The sequence below is a fragment of the Lepus europaeus genome, chromosome 15 (genome assembly GCF_033115175.1).
Source record: "Lepus europaeus isolate LE1 chromosome 15, mLepTim1.pri, whole genome shotgun sequence".
NCBI classification, from domain to species: Eukaryota; Metazoa; Chordata; class Mammalia; order Lagomorpha; family Leporidae; genus Lepus; species Lepus europaeus.
Window position 1 is genome coordinate 43,410,867 of NC_084841.1, and position 16,784 is coordinate 43,427,650.

At 47.9% G+C, this 16,784-nt stretch overlaps 1 protein-coding gene across 1 annotated transcript in view; it reads right to left on the minus strand.

The window, feature by feature from the left end:
• The window catches only part of ANKRD55 (ankyrin repeat domain 55), an 86,737-nt gene that overhangs the window by 25,865 nt on the left and 44,088 nt on the right, over positions 1–16,784 (minus strand). The window lies entirely within an intron of this gene.

Genomic DNA, 16,784 nt, shown 5'->3' on the forward strand with positions numbered 1-16,784 from the left:
GACCCTCGGGAATTGGACAACTGAGGTCAGGGCAGCCGTCCAGCACCACAGCCCGCAGGGATCCTGCTCGCCCAGGCCCAGGTAGCAGACCTCTTGGGAGCTGTAAAACTGTAGACGGCTTCTCTGGATCGATGAAGAAAGACGCCACCCCCACCCCCACCCCAGCTTGACACCTTTCCCCCAGAATACCCTTTCAAAAAAACCCATTTTAAAATGTTCTTTCTAAAAAATTTGAGTGGGCTGCAAGACAGATTGATTGACTGATTGTCCACCTGCTGGTTTACTCCCCAAATGCTGGAACTGGGCCAGGCTGACACTGGGAGCCAGAAACTCCATCAATCCAGGCCTCCCGTGTGGATGGCAGCCATGCAGCTACTAGAGCCATCACCTGTTATCTCCCAGCGCCCACGTTCGCAGGAAGCTGGAATCAGTAGCAGAGCTGGGACTTGAACCCTGGCACTCTCGAATGACGTCATCCAAAACAGGATCATAAGTATTTGGCTAAATGCTTGCTCGGCCAATGCTGATTGTTCTGTTTGTTGGTTAATTCCTGTGCCTCTCTATCTGGATCTCACTTGTGACGTTATCACTTGAATTCTTCTTCTAAATAAGATACGGCTGGGAATAAGGGCGATAGTTACAATGCCAAGTAAAGATCTGTGTTCTGTACCTTTCCAAGCTGTTCCATGTAATAACAGTCCTGACAACAATCTCACACGTAGGCACTATTATTGCCCCTGTATTGTAGAGGTTAGAAAATGCAGGCACAGAGGGACTAAGTAACCTGCCCAAGGTCACTGCTAAGAATGAGCAGGGCCAGGCTCCACAGTTCCTGTCTGTGCACTTTGGTCAATGGAGTGGTCTGTGTATTTGCCACCTATGTGCTCATGCTGGGGGAATTCAAGTGAACACTGCTGTTCTAGACCTGGGATCTCCATGACTGTGTTGCTTGCTTTGCAAACTCAGGCAGTATTTATTTATTTATTTATTTATTTTTTAAGGGAAAGGGTTTATTGGGGAACACCCTACAGACCAGAGTGAAGGGGCGGCGAAGGAAAAAGAGAAGGAGACTGTAAGAGAGACAGAGAGGAGGGAGAAGAGAGACAACAGGAGGAGAGAAGCCAAGAGAGCACGTATTCAGGAACGGGCCCTTTTAAAAACTTTGCCTGAGGGCTGGCAGGGAAGCAGGAGCAGCGAATCCCATTAGGATGGGGGTGGAGCCTGGCTCAGGTAGCTGGGCCATGCGGCCACCTGGCTAAAACTGCGCCAGTTTCCTAACATTCTCCCCTTTTGTTTTTTATAAAGCAGGATTTGTATGGGATTATATTAGTCCCAAAAGTCCAGGAGGGGTAGAGGGACCATGATCTGTCTTCATAGCTACTTCCTGCTGACACAGGGCGATGACGTACTCTTTGCTGGCATGGGGTGATGTCTCAAGTCGCTGTCTCCTGGGTGGGGAGCCAAGTAAATCCTTGTAGCAGCATTTGGTGGACTACCTGGTTGTTGAAGGCCTTTGTTCCTTCCATTATCACCTGCTGTAAACACTTAAACAGACACTGTAGTATAAGAGACAGGGTTGAGAATAGTAACCAATGATCCTAAGAGTAGCATTAACCATTTCATAGAGGAGAGGAAATGGGGGGGGGTCTCTGGACCCTTGTGGGGAGAGTTTGATGGATGTGGCTTAAAGCTGGTCCCAGCCAAGACTGGGAGAAAAGGCCACTTAGCTTTTGCAGGTAGCTGGGCTTGTCTGTAGAGAAATTCTGAACAATCATACAGCATTAAGTGGGGGAGAGGACCATCAGTACACACAGGTTGGGAGTAGAGCCGTTGGTGGTAGAGTAGAGGCTATGGTTACAAAGGAATGAGGCTCAAGTGGGCTAGACAGGGTCTAGAACAAAGGACAGAGTCATTATTAGAGGAGCTATGAAAGGTGCTAAGCTACAGATAAGTTCTTTGATAGAGAGGCAGATAGAACCTGACTGAGGGGCTTGATAATAATCAGGTGGGCTTTAAAGCCTTGTAAATTATGAGGCTCAGACTCATCTATCTCTTCATATAGCCTGCATCCTAAGGGAGGTGAGAATCTCCTTGGGGAAGGCACCCTGTTGACTTCCATTACCTACCTGGCCTGGGAGGAGAGCTGGCCAGGTAAAGGCAGGGGGCAACTCCAGCAGGAAATATACAGTTCTGCCTGCAAAGTTACTGACCCTATTTGGCTATTTCCTCAGTTGCAGTGGTCACTTTGGAAGCTGGGCTGAGTGAAGGGCTTTTCAGCTTAGAGCCAATAAGATCTGTGGCTCTGACCTGGGAGTCCTTCCACTCCAGGGCAGGTCCATTTCCAGTGATCCAACTCGGCAGAGCTGCCAGGGCTCTCCACAAGCTGACTTCTGCTGAAGCCCAGGCTTGCCACATTGAAGGCCACTGCAGTGGACTAGCCTGTTGGGTCTCCTTGAGGGCAGATCACTGTGCAGATCAGCCATTAATAGGCCTGCCACCCATTGCTTCTGATGCCTAGCTTTCTTTTCCTCCTGGTTTTTGTTAAAGCAGACCAGAGGATGCAAGTCCCATCTCTAATCTTCGGTGGCCTAAACTAGAAGTCTGTGTCTTTATTTTTAAATGGATTCTTTTCTTTTTTCTAAAGATTTATCATTTGAAAGGCAGAGTTACAGAGAAGCAGAGAGAGAGAGAGAGAGAAAGAGAGAGAGAGAAAGAGAGAGAGAGAAAGAGAGAGCTGCGGCTGAAACCAGGAGCCAGGTGCTTCCTCCTGGTCTCCCATGTGGTTGCAGGGGCCCAAGGACTTGGGCCATGTCCTACTGCTTTCCCAGGCCACAGCAGAGAGCTGGATTAGAAGTAGAGCAGCCAGGACTAGAACCAGCACCCATATGGGATGCTGGCACTGTAGGCGGCAGTTAACCTGCTATACCATAGCGCCAGCTCCTCAGGCAGTCTTTAGAGTTACATATTAAGTACCTTACTTAAAATTTTTAAAAAAATTAAAATTAAAACAAGTTTTTTTCAGGTTTATTTATTTCTTTGAAAGCCAGAGTTATATAGAGGAAGGGAGAAAAGTGGGGAGAGAGAGGGAGAGAGAAAGAGATTGATCGATCTTCCATCTAGTGCTTCACTTCCCAAATAGCTGTAATGGCCTGGCCAGGCTGAACACAGGGGCCTGGAACTCTATCCAGGTCTCCCATGTGGGTGCAGGGGCCCAAGCACTCGGGTCATCTTCTGCTGCTTTCTCAGGAGCGTTAGTGGGGAGCTGGATTGGAAGTGGAGTTGCAGGGATTCAAACTGGCACCCATGTGGAATGCCATTGTTATGGGCAGTGGTTTAACACACCAAGCCACAATGCTGCTCCATACTTTATTTTTAGTCTATCTGAAAGACAGAATTACACACACACACACACACACACAGAATGAGAGAGAGAGAGCGAGCGAGCGAGCACTAATTGATCTGTTGGTTTACTCTCCAAATACCTACAATAACCAGGGATGGGCCAGGCCAAAGCAAGGAGCCCAAAACTCCATCTGGGTCTCCCACATGGGTGCCAGGGGCCCAAGCACTCAGGCTGTCTTCCACTGCCTTCTCAGGTGCACTAGCAGGGAGCTGTGTTGGAAGTGGAGCAACTGGAACTTGAACTGGTGCTCCTGTATGGGCTGTGGGTGTCCCAAGCAGCAGCTTCACCCCCAGTGCCATGATGCCTGCCCCAGAATTTGGTACTTTAAAAGTCTCCCCAAGGAAGGCTGCTGTGGTGCATCCTCATGAGAATCTGGGGGAGCCCCACAGAGCCCTGGCCAGTGATCTCCTGGTGACGATATTCCCTTCTTAGCAGTTGGGACTGAGAGAGGCTCACAGCTGGGAGGCCGGGGGCGGGTCACAGAAACCAGCGAGCCCCAGCAGGGAAGACCTGGGCTTGTTGTCCAGATAGGACCTGGGAAGAATGGAGCGTGGGGCTGTGCTTGGTGGGAACACCAGGAACAGGGAGCTCCAGAATCCTGCGCTGCAGCTGCTGGATGAGGACTTCGGACTTACTTGTTCTTGCAGGATGTATTTGTTTAGCTTTCGTTCGCAGGTAATCTGTAACTCTCTGCCCGTGTTCTCTGAAAGCTGTCAGCAACTGAGTTCTGCTTGTTTTCTCATGAGGAGGAGAGCCGGGAAGCCTGACTCACAGAAAGCCTTGCCAAGAGTAGAGCTGAATTAATGTGTAATAATGGAGCTGCAGGCACTTGATCAACACGAGACTCCAATATCCGGGTTACGAACCCAGTTTCTTCTAGGCGACCTTTGAAGGAGTCTGGGGGGAGGGGGAGGACCAGTTGGTCTACTGCTGACATGTCTGGGGCGTTAGCTCTGTGGTGGCTTTTTAGAGGATCTCCCGTCTCCTTCCTTCTCTTGAATGCCAAGCTATGTCTGCAGTATGCTGTGGTTTGAGTAGTTGTCCCCCAGAATCAGGGGTTTGGTCTCCAAAGACTTATTTAATGGCACTAAGGTTGTGGAAACTTAATGCAATTATACTGGTTAGAGATGTGATTAGATTGGATTAAGTCACTGGGGGTGGACTCCCCATGATTGAATCCTGATGGCTTTCCAAGGAAAGAGAGAGAGAGAGACAACATATATAGGGACTTGTAGGCAGACACACACTCCCTGCCTCTGGCCAGGTGATCCTCTGTGGCATCTTGGGACTTGGCCACAAGAATGCCATCACCAGACACCAAAGCAATGGTGCCTACCTAATCTTGGACTTGAACCTCTAGAACTTAAACAAAAATAAATCTCTTTTCTGTATTTTCTACTTGTTGGAGAGGTAGCTAGAGCCCACTCTTCTGCTGGTTGATTCTCTGAGAGCTTGCCATGGCTGAGGCTGGGTCAGGTGGAAGCCAGGACCTGGGAACTCAATCCAGGCTTCTCATGTGGGTGTCAGGAATTCAAACTCTTAACCCATCACTGCTGCCTCCCAGGGCATGCATTGGCAGGAAGCTGGAATCGGGCACAGGAGCTGGGAATGGAAACCAGGTACTCCAACATGAACGTGGACATTTTAACCACTGGGCTAAATGCCAACCTGCTCATTTTTCTTTTCTAAATAAAGGAGTCTGTCTCAGGTATTTTGTTATAGTAACAAAAAGCTGACTCATCTACATTGCTGTCTTGTGACAGTGACCTTATAAAAGCAGATGCTAATGTTTTTTAGCCTCTGTGTTTTGGTGACAGCTTGCTGTTAAAGCACTGAGTGGTTTTGTCATGTGCGAAGACCAGGCTGGTCCATCAGTTACGCTGGAGCTAGACCTTTTAGATTAGAATGAAGATAGCAGCAGGAAGATCGGTGAGTCTGCGCAGCATAATCACTTGAGATGGAGGGTTTGGGGTTCACCAGCAAGAGAAAGGTGCACAATATCCTTGGTTTAGCGTCATGATCATCCAACCACCTGGCTAGCCCTTTTGGACCCAGGCTTTTTGCCTGGCCTGGACCCAAGACCCAACTCCCGCAGAGAAAGTAGGAGATAGAAATGGTGGGAGGGGGTGGGGCACAGTGAGCTTCAGTTGCTGATACTTCATTCATAGATACACTAATACTTATTATGGGGGGTGGGTGGGGAATCTCCTTTCTTGCTGTGTTAGTGCACAAAAAGGGTCTAGCCTCTGCTTCCAGTTGCCTTGTAAGATGAAATGTCTAGGCTAGCCCTGAGCTGTCCCAGCTTAAATCTGTGACTGGGAATCTTTGTGTTGCAATGGAGGCCAGTGAAGGGCAGCTCTCAAGGAATATTTGCTGAGCAATGACTAAATCAACGCATGAGTGCAACAAACCACACAAACCATGGACAACGCCTTTTGCTCATCCGCGTAGGCTCCTCTCTTCTCATTACCACCCTCCCTGACTCCCTCCCTGTCTTCTCTTCTTTCTCTGCTCCTATGCTCGCCTGGGTGAGTCCCTCTTCTCCCACGCCTTTCATCTCTGCCGCTGAGCTTCAGGGAGTGGACACAGGAGACTCCTTTAACTTGGGTGACACCTCGAGGCGCCAGCTTCCTAACCAGTTCAGAGTACTTACTCCCAGGGAATGGGGCTTGATTCTGTAAACTTGACTTTTTCTTTGTTGACTCTGAACTTAGGTGACCATTGAATTGCACTCTTATCAAGCACTGGGTCACATGGCCTGGGTGCCTGTGTGGGCACTGGGTGGGCATGGGAGAGTGACCGCCTCCCTGTGTACTAGTTGCCCTACTTGGGAACTGACGTTTGGGCGCAGTGGCCTGTGTGGTCCCTTGTCCCTCTAAGGTTCTCTCACCTTATGAACTGGATGCACTGGGGAAGGCATTTGTAATTATGCTTTGGCATTTATTTGGTATATTTACGGGATTTTGACACAGTTCAAAGATTACCACAGGTCAACTGTGTGTGTGTGTGTGTGTGTGTGTAAGTCTTGGCCACCACAGGAAAGAGAAGGATTTCATACTGGACCAATCCAGTCTCAGGCATTAAGGGCACAAATCTATAATTAAGATCTTCAAAGGGTTGCATGCCTGCGTGTGTCTAATTTCCTTAAACACATACTGCATGCACGAACGGGAACGATTTGTTTTATATTAGTGCAGTTCTTTCTATTTTCCTTGGAAAGTGTGCTAAAAGAAAAGTGCTGTTGAGGAAGAGCCCACGTGGGAGGAGCTAGTGGTGGGGTTTGGGGGACAGTGGCTACACTGTCCCTCTCACTGACCGACCGTGAGGCCCAGAATTCCTATTGCCAGACCACTTCCTTGGTTGCAAGGTGTTGTGCTTCTGGAAGGCTGGGTTATGCTGACCATGTTATTCCTGAACTCTTCTTAGACCCTGAGAGAAATGAGGTCCCAGGGCAAACCGCTACCCTCAACACTGGAGAGAAAGACAGGCAGGCCAGGGAAGGGCAACATACGGAGCAGGGAGCCGTGCACGAGCCAGCGCTGGGGCAGGAAAACCTCAACTGGACTCGAAGTGCTGGTGGGCGGGTGTGGACAAGCCTGAGAGGGGACCCCGAGAGCATGCCTTTGGGAGTTTCACCTCAGGTTCTCACAGCAAATATCAGAGAAAAGCTCCCTCCTGCTCCCAGCAGGGTGAGGAGAAAAGGACCCACTTTGCAACATACCAGAGTACTCTGCCCTCAGGGGAGCCCAAGCTGCTGGAGTTTTGTCAGGGCCTAACTGACCTTGGAGATGAAAAATAGTAAACTCTACTAAAGTTCTGTTTATGCAGGTTCCTCTTACTACATCCTATCAGCCTATCAGGAAAAATTACAAGGCACGCTAAAATGCAAAAACCAAAACCAAAACACAGTTTGAAGGGACAAGAGTGAGCATCAGAATCAGATATGATGGGGTTGTTAGAATCATCAGATTGGGAACTTACTAGAGCTATAATCAAAATACTAAGGGCTCTAATATATAAAGTGGACGCTACACAAAAACACACAGAAAATGCAGCAATGAATTGGGAACCCTAACAAAGAAGCAAAAAGGAATGTTAAAGCTCAAATCAGGAGAGCAGAAATGAAAAAAGCTTTTGATGAGCTTATTAGTAGACTGGACAGAGCTGAGTAAAACATCTGTGAACTCGAGGATAGATCATCAGAAAGTGCCAAACTGGAGAGAAAAATTGAGAATGAACAAAGTTTGAAAAAAATCCAGAACAGGTGACCCAAGAATGGTATGACAAACTACTAGAGTATAACAGTGGGAATACCAGAAAGAGAAGAGTGGAAGAAAGGAAGAAAAGAAATATTTGAGTATTTGAATAAGGACTGAGAATTTTTCCAAATTAATTTTAGACACCAAGGCTCAGGAGACCCTAAGTAGGACAAACACCAGAAAAACTAAACCTAGGCATGTCATTTTCAAACTATAGAAAACCAAGATACAGAAAATGGCATAAATGAAGCTAGAAGGGAAAACTATCTTATATACAGAAGAGCAAAAGTAATAATTATATCCGACTTCTTAAAAACTACGCAAGTAATGGCTGGCGCCGCGGCTCAATAGGCTAATCCTCTGCCTGCGACGCCAGCACACTGGGTTCTAGTCCCGGTCAGGGTAGCAGATTCTGTCCTGGTTGCCCCTCTTCCAGGCCAGCTCTCTACTATGGCTCGGGAGTGCAGTGGAGGATGGCCCAAGTGCTTGGGCCCTGCACCTGAATGGGAGACCAGGAGAAGCATCTGGCTCCTGGCTTCGGATCAGCGTGATGCACTGGCCGCAGCGTGCCAGCCGCGGTGGCCATTGGAGGGTGAACCAATGGCAAAGGAAGACCTTTCTCTCTGTCTCTCTCTCTCACTGTCTACTCTGCCTGTCAAAAAAAAAAACAAAAAAACAAAAAACAAACAAACAAACCAAAAAAACTATGCAAGCAAGAAGAATGGAGTAAAACAGACAGGGTTGAGAAAAAAACACATCAACCTATGTAAGGGTACTTCAAAAAGTCTGTAGGAATGTTGAATTGATAAATGAAATTAAAAATCATGTTTGCATAATATACCCATATCCTACATCACAGTGCGTGGGTTGGATCCACAGGAAATTCAGCTTCTGATTCCAGCTTCCTGCCAATGCCTGGGAGGCAATGACAACGGCTCAAGTCATTGGGTTCCTGCTACCCACATGAGAGACCTGGAAGTGCTGTCTCTCTCTCACTTTTACTTAATGAGGTATACAAAGAGAAGTTTATTTTAGTGTAAAAAAAGACCTGAAATCCATGCATAGTTTTTCATTATACATATCTTCCAAGAACTTTCTGAAGACTGCTTGTAATTCTGTACCTTATGAGATTATTATTCAAAAGAGAAGGAGAAATAAATTCTTTTTCAGACAGATCCAGACTGTGTGGTATTGAAAAAGGAATAAACAAATGGAGTAATGGAGCAGAATAGATAGTCTAGAAATAGACCCACATATATATATATCAACTGAGCTTTACTAAGGAGTACAGGCAATAGAGTAAAATCATTTCAGCAAATGGTGCTGGAGTAACTGGACATCCATATGCCAAAAAAAAGAAAAAGAAAGAAACGAAACGAAACCAGACACAGACCTTATAACTTCACACAAATTGGCTAAAGATGGATTACAGACATAAATGTAAAACAAACAAACAAAAAACATAAAATTCCCAGAAGATAAGATGGGACAAAATCCGGGCGACCTTGAACTTGGCAATGACTTTTAAAATATGACTCTAAAGGCATGAGCTGTGAAAGAAATTATTAATGGACTTAGTGGATTTCATTAAGAAAGACTTCTTCTCTGTGAAAGACAGTGTCAAGAGAATGAAGACAAACCACAGACAGGCAAAACATGTTTGCAAAAGGTATATGAAACAATGAACTATTATTCGAAATATGCAGAGCTCTTTATTTGAAAGAGTTACTTACTTATTGGAAAGGCAGAGTTACAGAGAAGAAGAGAGAGCAAGAGAGACAGAAAGATCTTCCAATCATTAGTTCACTCCCTAAATGATCACAACAGCCAGGGCTGGGCCAGGCTGAAGCCAGGAGACAGGAGTTTCATCCAGGTCTTCAATATGAGTGGAAGGGGCCCACATGCTTGGGCTATCTTCTGCTGCTTTCCCAGGTGAATTGGGAGGGAGTTGGATTAGAAGTGGAGCAGCCAGGAGCAGTGCTCATGAGATGCCAGTGTTGCAGGTAGCTACTTAACCCCCTGTGCCACAATGCTGGCCCCTACAAAGAACTCTTAATAATAAGAAAGCTAGGGCTGGCACTGTGGCACAGTAGGTTAATCCTCCACCTGCGGCGCCAGCATCCCATATGGGCGCCGGTTCTAGTCCCGGCTGCTCCTCTTCCAGTCCTGCTCTCTGGTATGGCCTGGGAAAGCAGTAGAAGATGGCCCAAGTCCTTGGGCCCCTGCACCCGCATGGGAGACCAGGAAGAAGCACCTGGCTCCTGGCTTTGGATCTGCGCAGCTCCGGCTGTTGCAGCCATCTGGGGAGTGAACCAACGCAAGGAAGACCTTTCTCTCTGTCTCTCCCTCTCACTGTAACTCTACCTCTCAAATAAGTAAATAACATCTTAAAAAAAAAAAAAAAGGAAGCTAACAATTCAATAAAAAAGTCAGCCAAGAATGCTGACACCTCACCAAAGAAAATATACAGGTGGCAAATAAGGAAATGAAAAGATGCCCCATATCATATATCATAAGGGAAGTTAAAACTAAAACAAGATACCACTACACATGTACTCAGATGGGTGACATTTAGTTGGGCTTTGAGGAATAAGACAGAAAAAGCAGAAATTCTCCAGACAGAAGGGTAGATATGGGACATGCAAGAAGAAAGGGACATTTCACCCAAATGGAAAAGCATGATCCACAGGGAGACAACAAATCTGAATGATGTTTGGTGGGCTCACTGACATTCCCCTGTGACCGGGGCAAGACTGCATGTGCTGAGGCGGAAAGGTCAAGGTGTAGGGTGAGGTTGGGTGGGGACTGGTTATTCACACGGTTAGTGCCAGCTTGGAGAGTTTACTGTAAAATGGAACCCACTGAAGGTATTTGAGCCAAGGCCAACAGCAACCATAGTTGTTTTGGTATAATAACAGCAATGCTAATTTCTGTCCATGTGATTTGTTGGAAGAACACACGGTCTCAACATGGGAATAGATTGGAGGGGGAAAGGCTGAAAGTAGGAGTACCAGCTACAACCACAACCAGGAAGGTGAGGTGGTGCGAACTTGATTGAAAGAAGTGATGGGAGGGGGGCTACCTTGTCTCCAAGGTAGCCTCTTTTCTTATCCTGCTCTTTACCATCAGCTTAAGATGTAGCACATCAATGGGGCTATTTAGTCCTTTGGCTCTGGTTGGGTCTGGCCAATGCATGGCAATGACAAGAGGAAGAGAGAGAGATTAAATCTTGCCCTCGGTCACTCCCTCCCCAGTTTCAATTTGTTATTCTACCAAAGGCTAGAGTTTTCATCCTAAGTTTTTTTTTTTTTTTTCATCCACAGCTTTTGCTGTGTCTTAGTGCGATGAGAATGTATCCCCCAAAATTATGTTAGCAACTTACTCTCCAAGCCGTGTTGAGAGTTGGACATTTAAGAAGCAAAGCCCCCATGAATAGATGGATGCAGTTATTATTGTGGGAGTGGTATCCTTGTAAAGAGCAAATCTGACCTCTTTCCCTCTTGATCGCTCCTCCATGTGCTCTCTCGTCCTTCTGCCTTCCGTCACGGGGTGATGGAACACAGAGGCCCTCACCAGATGCCATCCCTTTGACTGTGAACTTTCTGGTCTCCAGAAGTGTGAGAAACAAATTTCTTTCTCTTTAAAAATAACCCAGTCTCTGATATTCTATTAGAGCTGCACAAAGTGGTCTAGGTGATCACTTCCTCCCATGGCTTTTAGGACAGGAATGTTTTGATGGCAACCTGCTGTGGCCAGCCCTGGGATTGGGTGTAAATAGCCTCTCTATGACTCTCTCCTCAATCACTCCCATGTACGCCGTTCTGTTTCCTGTTGGGACCCTGATGGTGGCGATAGAAAGGAGGGAAAAAGATGAGAGGCCTGTGGAGGTGGACCTGCGGGTCTTGATCACTAACTGGACATGAGAGGGGAACAAAGCCTTCCCCAAGAACATATGGGAGTCCATGGCTCGGTCTACTGGGAAGATGGGGATGTGATGGGGAGCAGAGAGCATCAATTCAATTTGGTCACGTTGTGCTTGAAGAGTATGAAAAATTGTGGGGAGAGGCTTGGAATAGCAGCGAATGAGGGTCTAGAGTTGAAAAGAGAGGTCGGAGCTATAGTTCTTGTAGTGAGAAACTTCTGCATTGGGAGCTAGCTGAAGCTGTCTGAGCCAATTGGCAGAAGAGAGAAGGAGAAAAGGACTGGAAACTGAACTTGTATTGCATTGAGGAGTACAAGGGAGATGAGGCAGAGAGAGATCTTTGTAGGGTCCTGATCGGTTGCTGTCATTACAGGTAGTCAAGAACATGACCCTAAGGGATTGGGATGGGGACTAGGGCTCTGCTCAGTGTTAGTCCAGATACAGCCAAGCAGTGGGGTCTTCTGGGAAGACAGGGGAGCATTAACGAGGGCAATGGGCTCGTTGGAGGGGCCGCCAGTTACCGAGTGACCTGAGGAATGAGAGCAGATGTCAAGCTTGGTGACTTCGTGGGCCTGATGTTTCAAATCTATATTGCTTTGGTTATCCAGGTCAAGTACAAAGGCCTGATTATTTCAAAGGACTTTAGTTTTAAATGTGATCTCATTGTATGGTCCAAGAGAAAAGCAGGAAGGCCATAAATGACAACAGGAATAGGTTCATTCACATGGAAAAATTAAGAGGAGCACAATGTTGGTTCAGTGTTAAAAATGGACAAAACAGCCAAAGAAGGCAAGGACAACAATGACTTCAGCTGACATTTGGAATTACCCCCAGTCTGCGTAGTGTAAAGGGCAGAAGACACCACTTCTGGGTTGTACCGCCGACCACAGGGAAGAGAGAGGGTGCACACTTCCTGTAGAGCTGTGATTCCGAATCTTTTGGAGGTAGTCGCAGGTCCTCACTGAGGAACCGAAGAAAGTTGTGGACTCCTTTCTCAGACATGAAAGCAAACATCCCCACCCCAGCTGTGCACAATTGTAAGGGTTCTAGAAGGCACCTACCTTATAATCATTCTGCCTCCAATGCCAGACACATGGTAGGTGCTCAAAAACTATTTGCAAGGCAATCGAGTAAATAAAAGAATGAAGCGTTACGCTGCACAACCATGGACAAAAGGCAAACATTGTAGGCAGGAGTAGGTAAGGTACCGACATTCATTGCTATGAATTCATTTATCAGAGTGGCTTTCAATCCTGGTTGAGCATTATAACCTCCTGGGGGGAAGAAGGAGCTTTAAAACTATTGATGCTCTGGTCCCACCCCTGAGTAACTGAATGAAAGTCTAAGAATTGGGGCCTGGGATCAGCACTGGTTAAAACCTTTTCACATGGTTCTCATTTGCAGATAATAGCCAAGTTAACATAGCAAGTTAAACCAATATCAAGGGGAGCAGCAGTTATGATACTACTTGGGATGCTGTGTCCCATATCAGAGTGCCTGGGTTGGAGTTCTGCCTCTGATTCCAGCTTCCTGCTAATGCATGTTCTGGGAGGCAGCAAGTGATGCTCAAGTAATTGGGTTACTGTCATCTACATGGGAGACCCTCACTGAGTTCCTGGCTCCTGGCTTGATAAAAAAATTATATTAGCAGTAAGCATGCTAGCAAGTGTAGTGAAAGGAATATAGACCAGATGGACATCGCAACAAGGAACCGAGAGCCTAGTCCACATTCAGACTGGAGGATTTAAAAAATTTTTTTTCTTCCTTTTTTTTTTGATTATTTATTCGAAAGAGATAGAGAGATCTTCCATCCACTGGTTCACTCCCCAAATGGCCGCAACTGCCAGGGCTTAGCCAGGCTGAAGCCAGGAGCCAGGAGCCTCCTCGGGGTCTCCCACATGGGTGTGGGGTCCAAGTGCTTGGATCACCTTCTGCTACTTTCCCAGGCCACAGCAGAGAGCTGGATCAGAAGTGGAGCAGCTAGGACTCGAACCGATGCCTATATGGGATGCTGCCACTGCAGACGGTGGCTTAATCTACTATGCCACAGTGTAGGTCCTCAGCTTGGAGATTTTATAGATATGAGTGTGGGTCCACTATTTCTCACCCCCACAATCCCCCTGCCATTCTGGGATATCATGGAGTGGAGGGCTTTCTGGGTGTGGTAGAAAGGTTCCTGGCCTTGACTTGGCCCATATCTGGCTGCTGGGTGGGAATTTGGGGGCATAGAAGAGCAGAAAGAAGGTCTCTCTCTTTCTCTCTGACTTTCAAACAAATAAAACACAAACAAACAAACAATCTCATCTAGTTGAAAGGAAGAAACGTAAGCATAGGTAGTAAGTGTTTTTGTGGGGGAAATCAGGAACCTTAATAACAATGTCTCGTTCAATTCCATAGCACATATCACTGTCACATGCATCATCTTTTCATGCCCCAAAGACACACTCACAGGTGAGCCAAGCATTCTACTGGTTTACTCCTCAGTTGGCTACAACAGCCCGGGCTAAGCTAGACTGAAGCCAGGAGCCAGGAACTCCAGCAGGGTCTCCCACATAAGTGGCAGGGAACCAAGTAGACAGCCATCATCTGCTGCTTCCCAAGGTGCATTATCAGGAAGCTGGATTGAGAATGGAGCAGCCAGGTGCACTGTGGTGTAGTAGGTTAAGCCTCCACCTGTGGTGCTGGCATCCCATATGGGCATGTCCCAGCTGCCCCTCTTCCAATCCAGCTCTCTGCTTGTGGCCTGGGAAAGTAATAGAAGATGGTCCAAGTCCTTGGGTCCCCGCACCCACGTGGGAGACCTGGAAGAAGCTCCTGGCTCCTCAATTCAGATTGGTGCAGCTCCGGCCGTTGAGGCCATTTGGGGAGTGAACCAGTGGATGGAGGACCTCTCTCCCCATTCCCCCCTCCAAGTCTACTTCTCAAATAAAAAAAAAAAAAAAAAAGCAAGCAAGCAGAGTAGCCAGGGCTCAGCCTAGCACACTGGTAGGGGATATGGGCACCACAAGCAGTGGCTCAACCTGCTGTAACATGATGCCTTTCTCTACGTACTCTAACCTTGGGTGAGTTCCTTCAAATGGAACCCAGGTCAGTGAAGGCAATCTCCTAAGTTGAGTATATGTTCTTATAATTTTACCAAACTGCTTCTTACATGACAAAACAGGAGCTCCCACCTCCTGAGGACCCCCCCCCCCGCCCCCAACCAAAGGTCTGGGAACCTGCTGTTTCACAAGCACTGCTGGTGATTCCATTGCAAGGTCAAGTCTAGGACGCAGCTCTAACTTGGGCTGGGTGGAGGAAGGGTCCAAGGTACCTGGGTGAGTTTTCAAAATGCATACACAACACACCTGGATGAAGAGAATCCGAGCGCAAGGGCACCCAGGGGGACTCCTGAAAATGCTGACGTCATTCTCACGTTAGCAGAGCACCAATGCGTGCGGCACATTTCGGGGAACCCAGCCAGATTCCCCTGAGGCCCCTGCTAGAGTAGGGACCCCTAACCCACTGGAGGGCCAGTCAGGGGGCCTGGGCCCTGGGCAGAGACTGGCAGTGCAGGGGGAGGATGGGTGAGTAGATACCGAAAGTCCGAGGGAGGGTCCTGGGGCAGGTGGAGGTGGCATAAACAAGCTGTGCTCCCTGTGGTTCTCCCAGAGTTGGCCCTGCCACGGAGTCCCTGACGCAAATCACATCTGCTTTCTTCTCACATCAAGCACAAGGGGCAGGCCTGAAAGTCCCAGGTGCCACCTCTGCTGTGCTTGGCACAGGAAAGCACTTAGCGAAACCCCCGTTGGGCCAGCGGAAGCTGCTCTCCTGGGTGGGCGGCAGCAGCTCCCCAAGGGTGCTGCTCAAGACCCAGAGCAGGCCAGCGAGTTTGTTGAAAGGCTGCCTGGGACTGCTCTCCTTGAAGGAGGGGACAGATAACTCCCTCCGTCCTGCCCCTCACACATGCAAAGCACTTGAGTTAGCTGGTGTCTCTCTTTCACCCGATTCTCCACGTTAGCATCTGTGGCCGGTACATTTCTTGGGCCTGCTCTGATTTCTTTGGCTCTTTGTACTGATGTGGACTCTCTTCGGTGAGAGCCGTGCAGGGGCGCGAGTCTCTATTCTCCTTGTCCAGCAGGGGATTTGGGATCACCTGGAATGACGCTGCTGGGGAGGATTTGGAAGGGAGATGAGAGAGTCGAGGATTTCCCTAGTAATCCTTTGAAGGTTTACAATGGAATAGAGCAGCAGGCATCGAGATGGAGAGAGAAAGAGGGTGAGAATGAGGGTGTGTGTGTGTGCACGTGTGCACACATAAGTGTGTGCGTGCACCAGGACAGGTTCTGCTTGTTAGTCCATAACTACCTCCCTGTGCATCCTGGCAGGCTTTCTTCTCAACAACTGATGCAAAATCTCAAAGCCACAGGGTTGCTGCTGCCCCCTCTGGACACGAAGGGCAGCGAGGGGGCAGGAGTGTGGTGCAGCAGTTAAGTCACCACTTGGGGAGTGAGTGCTGTGGTGCAGCGCGTTAGGTCACTGCCTGGGATGCCTGCATCCCACATCAGAGTGCTTGGTTTGAGTCCTGGCTACTCTGTTTCTGATTCAGCTTCCTGCTAATGTGCCCGAGAGCCAACAGAGGATGGCTCGAGTACTTGAGTCCCTTCATCCATGTGGGAGACTTGGATGGAATTTGTGGCTCCTGGCTTTGGCCTGGCCCAGCCCCAGTTGTCGTGTCTGGGAAGTGACCCAACAGATGGACGACTTCTCTGTTTCTCTCCCTCTCTCTTTTTGCTGCTCTGTCTTTCCAATAAATAAATAGCTAGGTAAATAAATAAATACATCTTTCAAAAATAAAGATACCACTTGGGAGCCCCTCATCCTATACCAGAGTGCCTGGGTTGGAGTCCTGGCTTTGCTTCTGATTCCCGCTAATGCATTCCCTGAGAGGGAGTGTGATGGCTCGAGGACTGGGGTCCCTGCCTCCCACGGGGAGACCCCGATGAGTTTCCAGCTCCTGCCTTTGAGTGGCCTGGCCCTCACTGTTGCATGTGAGGAATGAATGCCAGTTGAGAGATTTGTCCTTCGTTGTCTGTTTCTCTCTCTCTCTCTCTCTCTGCTTTTCAAATAAAACAAATACATTTTTTTTTTCAGTTGAACAAACTGAAAAAAATCAAGTCTTCTGAACAAAAGGCAGGGAGAAGGGTAGAGAGCAGTCTCA